The sequence below is a fragment of the Acanthochromis polyacanthus genome, chromosome 23 (assembly GCF_021347895.1).
Source record: "Acanthochromis polyacanthus isolate Apoly-LR-REF ecotype Palm Island chromosome 23, KAUST_Apoly_ChrSc, whole genome shotgun sequence".
Lineage (NCBI taxonomy): Eukaryota > Metazoa > Chordata > Actinopteri > Pomacentridae > Acanthochromis > Acanthochromis polyacanthus.
Genome location: NC_067135.1, coordinates 27232338 through 27238337, shown reverse-complemented (window position 1 = coordinate 27238337; position 6000 = coordinate 27232338). Strand labels below are relative to the sequence as shown.

At 41.7% G+C, this 6000-nt stretch overlaps 1 protein-coding gene and 1 long non-coding RNA gene across 2 annotated transcripts in view; one reads left to right on the top strand and one right to left on the bottom strand.

Moving 5' to 3' along the window:
* LOC127532503 (NACHT, LRR and PYD domains-containing protein 3-like) overlaps positions 1 to 6000 on the bottom strand; it is a 208976-nt gene that overhangs the window by 63496 nt on the left and 139480 nt on the right. The window lies entirely within an intron of this gene.
* On the top strand, positions 4534 to 5639 carry LOC127532365 (uncharacterized). The gene is made up of 3 exons (XR_007939747.1): positions 4534 to 5040; positions 5127 to 5237; positions 5328 to 5639. It is a non-coding gene; the product is annotated as an uncharacterized LOC127532365 (long non-coding RNA).

Genomic DNA, 6000 nt, shown 5'->3' with positions numbered 1-6000 from the left:
TTGCGGTACAGTCACACGCGCGCGCAACGGTACCGTCACGTGCGTGCGGCGGTGCCGCGTGCGTCGCTGCAACGATCCCGGGCGACGGCTGAATCCCCCGCGGCCGCTTCGGGCTGCCCGGGCGAGTCGGGACCGACGAAACGAAGCGGCGGCGACGCGTACGGTACCGTCACACGCGTGCGCAACTGTACGTGCGTGCGGCAGCGCCGCGTGCAAAACACTGTGCTGTTACACTGTACATGCATGTTATGCTTTCTGCACAAACTGCTGAAACTCAATACAATCCGTCCATGACTTTTTGAGTTATGCTGTTAACAGACAGACAGACAGACGGACAGACAGACAGATGGCCTGGCGGAGGTCTGCGCTCTCCGAGTGCTTTTCTAGTTTAATGTACGTTAGCGCCTCCATAAATACACAGTTAGCTGCTGGTCCCCCGTAAAAAAATACCCGTGTGTGTGCCCTCACCAAATTCTTTGCTTGCCACCTGGCTTAAAAACTTTTTTGGGGGAAACCCTGTGCTAACTCACCTCTTTTTAGACTTCGAAGCCCATCCTCCAAAATACTGCTGGGTCTGATATCGAGGTCGCATGACTTGATTCACGCTGACACTAGCATTAGCTCCAACCGAAGTAGAGGCGCCTCGTTGGCTCCCGGTTCTGAAAAGCCGCCGCATTTCTTCCTCAACGGCCGCATTGGATGCGACTGTGGATGGCTGTTGCCGTTGTTGTATTACGTTAGACACTGCTGTGACGGTTGAAGAATTTAAAATGTTATTGAGAAGGCCGATGGCTTCATTGAGCTGCTCTCTGTCCACCATACTGTCATTTCTATCATTTTCGTGTACGTAAACTTGCGCCTCTGCTCGGTATCAAAGATGATAACTAATCAGAAACACAGAATTTAGCGGTACTTCCGTTTCAAGCAAACTCACTTCCTTTTCAAGTAAACTCTCTCACACATACTACTATTCTCATTCATTCACATATACTATTCTCATTCATTCACATACTACTACTCTCATTCATTCACACACTATTATTCTCATTCGCATACTATATTCTGTCTGATTTGATAGTAAATATAGAAGAGTATACTGGTGTATGTGAGAGAGTTTGATAGTAAATGTGAGAGAGTTTGATCGTAAATGTGAGAGTTTGATCGTAAATGTGAGAGAGTTTGATAGCAAATGTGACAGAGTTTGACAGTAAATGTGAGAGAGTTTGATAGTAAATGTCAGAGAGTATACTAATGTATGTGTGAGAGTACGAGAGTATGATAGTAAGTACAAGAGTTTGATAATAAATGTAAGAGGGTTAGATAGTGAATGTAAGAGACTATACAAAGGTATGTGTGAGAGTTTGATAGTGAATGTAAAAGCAAGTATGATTTATTTCTCAAGGGGCCTCCCATAGGATCCATCTTGGCTCCAGATTACTGGTATTGGTAAGATTAGGTGCAAAAGTAAATTAAAATGCACATTAACTCAACGTCATATTCTTGTTGCACATCAGCTCTAGATATAACTGATCCAATGTAATAAAAACAGTGCATGTTAACTTAAAATCTTTATTACCACCTGACCATATTCTGTAATGTGAAAATTAACAAAAGCTTTACTTATAGTAATAGGAGATGAGTATCAGCACATGAGCTGCTTTACAAGCGGCACCCCATACTTTGCAGCCCATCAGGTCATACATGAACAAATGGAGACAGATCTTACATTATATGAGATGCAAAATTTGAAATTTTACTGGCACCATTTACCCCCAACATGTTTTCTGCAAAGGCTCAACTAACTCCAAGTTTGTTCCCTTTGGAAAGCCATATTCCTCATATACAATGACTACACCAGTGTTTCAGCATTTTACATGAACCCAAACCCATCCACTGTGTGCTTTCTTTACATTAAATATGACAGTTAAAAGTTTAAAAAATATCTGCTGCTTTGTTTACATTTAAACCAAGTAGTGCTGAGACTGCTGTCAGAATGTGAGTACCTTGATTTCATTGCATTGAAAAAGCACTACCATTCATCCAAACTGATTCAAACTCCCCACTGCACTTCCTCAGGACCCCTGCAATACCCCTACCAAGTTTGAGCATGATCTGATGTACCGTTGTCAAGATATGCAATGGTTTCTATGCAGAATGAACACCTCTAAAAAATAGTTCCCAATTAGACTTTGTTTACATTTAAACGAAGTATACAAGTGTCAGTGTGCAGACAGTTGTGGTCAGTGTCTTACGGATTTCAGCAGGACAACAGGACTACACTGAAACTCGCAGGACATCGAGATTAAACTCGACATCAAACTTTTAACAAAGTCCAAAGAAGCCAACATTTTTGAGGTAAATGACTTCACTGTTCTGTTTGATGAAGCAAACACCAGAGGAAACATTCAGAAGGCAGTTTTAAAATCTATTTTTCTACAACTCTGTCCAATTTGTAATGAAATCCGTGAGTCAGAACAGGATGTAACACTCAGTTTTGTACTTGTCTTGTCATTTTGAACATCTTATTATTAAAAAGTAAGATCTTAGCAGTGTGGAAGGGAAGTGATGTGTTCAGGTTTGGTCATAACTGGATAACTAAAAACAACCAGTACTCCTGCATTTTTGTGACCAAGCATTTAATGTTAAAAAAAATATTCTGTATGCTTTGTTTTGTATTATCCTGGCATGCAAGTACAAAAGTGTCAGAAAATATCATTGGTTGATTTCTGCATTATTGTTTTTTGGGGTAATGTGTGCTCAAAGATGAGACTTTCAGTGACAGTTACAATTAGTTTTTAAATTTCAATTCACCTGTTATCAGAGATTATTTCATCGACTCGTCCTGTAGTTGAAACTAGAACTAACCATAAAAAAAAAAATCATGCTTTATCTGTATTAGTTCTTGAGATACTGTCATTTAAACATTACCTCAAATGCCTGTAATATGTTAAAAATGTGCTGGACGTGGATAAACAGGCTTTTAAAAAAATGATCTCAAACATCTTGATTTGTGAATAAAAATACTGAACACATTTCTAAAAGTTAGCATTTTTAATATATTTGAAATATATTATATGTGAGAAAAAATCTGTCAAATGAGACATGGTTGAGCAGAAAATGTTCTGACAAATGAGAGATTTCAACAATTTCTAACAACATTACTCAGAATATGTCGCTATAAGTTATTAAGTGCAGATAGATGAGAAAAACAGTGCCAGTTTTAGTCTTTAACATGCATTTTCAAATGAAACAATGCTGAGAATTTTGAAATTGTTTTTAAAGGCATTCTAGATTCATGCCAAAACACAAAACTCTGAGTGGAGACAGCATTTCAATTTATTTTATTGAGTTATTTATTCGTTTGTTGAATAATTTAGTGAAACCAGCTTAACACCAAACTCAGAGACATCCACATTTAAGCAAAATCTAGATAACCAAACTTTTGTGAAGTAACTCCACTCTTCTGTTTAATGAAGTAAACACTTTGGAGTTTCTGAGGGAAACATCATGTAATTTTGCTGCAGTACTGTCCAATATGCCTTATAACACAATTCAGAGCAGGGTGTAACACTCAGTGCTGTTGTTTTATGATAACTGGTTCAATATTTAGCAAATATGATTGAAAACTGAGATCACAACAGTGTGGTAGATTACCAATGGTTTAACAAGAATCCATAATATATGGTTCTCTTTTGTGTCTGTTTCACTTTCAGTCTTCTGGGACAAGATAAGATGTACTTTCAAAGTTCATCCTTCATCCCATCCTCATCCTCATCCTCGCCCTGCGACAGACTGGCGACCTGTCCAAGGTGTCCCCCGCTTCGCCCGAGTCAGCTGGGATAGGCTCCAGCACCCACCGCGACCCTAGTGAGAATGAAGCGGTGTATAGAGGATGCATGGGATGGATCCTCATCCTCATCCTCATCCTCATCCTCATCTTCCTCGAGGGGAGTACCACATGGCAGCGTTTGGAATTCACAACAGGCTACACGGTGGTGAAAGAACTGAGAGCTGGAGGCTTTGGAAGAGTGTTGGAATGTGTGAAAAACAACACTGAAGAGCACGTGGCTAATAAATGGTGCCCATACGGCACCAATCTAGACCATGAGGTAGGAGACTGATTTCAGCTGAACAGTGACATAAAAAGACATTGTTTTAAAAGAGGTAGTACCACTACAAGATTCTGAGTAGTGGTACTGGTCATGTTATGTACTTTTTAGTTGTTGAGAAGAACTGATTGGATGATGTGACTCAGCAAACATATTGTGTCTCCACAGGCAGGAAATCCTGAAAAAGCTCATGAGCCACAACTCGAAGGAGTCCAACATCCATTCGAGTACAAAGGAGACTTCTTCATAGACAATAGCGGCTCCTGGTGCTTGAAAAGTTGGACATCGACCTGTGGGACTTGTGGAGAGTTACCACAGCCCAATGCGACTGGAAGACACGTCCGCACAGTTATTCAGCAGGTGTGACCTTCTATTGTCTCCTTATATTTCTCTCCTTCAGTGGTGCTAAAATTAACATCGGTGGTTCAGGAACCTTTACAACTTCTACTTTTATTGTCATGTGACAGATTTCTTGAACAAACTCCTGATAAATGTTGTTACTTGCAGGTGGCTGTAGCTTTGAATGCAGCAAAGAGTGCTGGCATAATCCACGGTGATGTGAAGGAGGATAACATCATGATGGTGGATCACGTGAAGCAGCCCTTCAGAGTCAAGCTCATTGACTTTGGTATGGCCAAGTACAGGTCGGAAGCCAAAGCAGGAGAGCTATTCCAAGTACTTGAATATAGGTATGAAATACTGATACTTTTTAAACATTGAGAAATCTTTCATTCAGCGCTGTCTCCTTACTGTCTACTGTGTCACATCTTCATCTGATGTTTTTTCCACATTCAGAGCTCCAGAAATCACCCTGGGCCTGCCGTATTCAGAGGCCATCGACGTTTGGTCCTTAGGCTGCGTGATGGCCGGGATGATGACTGAAGATAGTCTCTTCGGATCAGAATCGGACTCAGACTCGGAATACTGGAAAGTGAGTAAATTACTGCAGCTGAAACACATTAGAAGCCGTCACAGGATTAGCTTCAGGTCTAACATGGTCTTACGTTTTGTCTGCAGCTCCGACGCATGATCCGTCTGCTGGGTCCGCCACCGCAACATCTCATCGACGCTGGCCGGAGATCACGATTTTTTTTTCAGAAAACGTCTAATGGTTTGTGGCGGCTGAAGGTACAATGCTCCTACTGTGATTTTACCTCTGACCTTTACTCACTCAATAAGATAAAGACTTTAGTAAGCATCATTGTTTTCTTCTTTCAGACACCTGTTGAGTATTTTGTGGCCCATGTCATCTACTCCGACCCCACAGTTTACGAGTTCGGCTCTCTGGATGAAATGAAAACGGTAGGTAGTTTAGGAAGCAGCGGCTAGTTGCTGAAAAGTCCCGTTCATTTATGGTATTCACATTTGACGGTGGAAGGTGATTTGACCACTGTTGGACTTTCAAAATGTTTGCTGCACCAGGTGTCCTCTGAGACGGACAACCCAGCAGAGGCCGATGAGAGGAGGGAGTGCATCGAGCTGTTGAAGGCGATGCTTCGGTGGGATGAGGACGACAGAATCACCCCCAGCGGTATCCTCAACCATCCCTTCATCACCAAAAGCTACTCTCACAGCAGCTCCCCCCACCAGCAGTTGGTAATGTTGTTTCTACTTACTTTGTACACAGGTTGTGGAGACATAGCAGCCCAGCAGGGTGACAAAAACTGATATGAACTTTTGCTGATTTCCATGTTTACATTCTCTGGCTCGTCGGATGTAAACCCAACAGTGTATGTTTCCTTTTTTAGCGATGAAACCGAGACCCTCCACCAGCAAGTTCATCATGGTTAAGCCTGCAGATCCTGAAAACAGAATTAACCTGACAGGCTTGCCTGATGAGGACAAAGACCTGAAGAGCAGTGAGCATGAAGACAGTGACAATGCTGACACT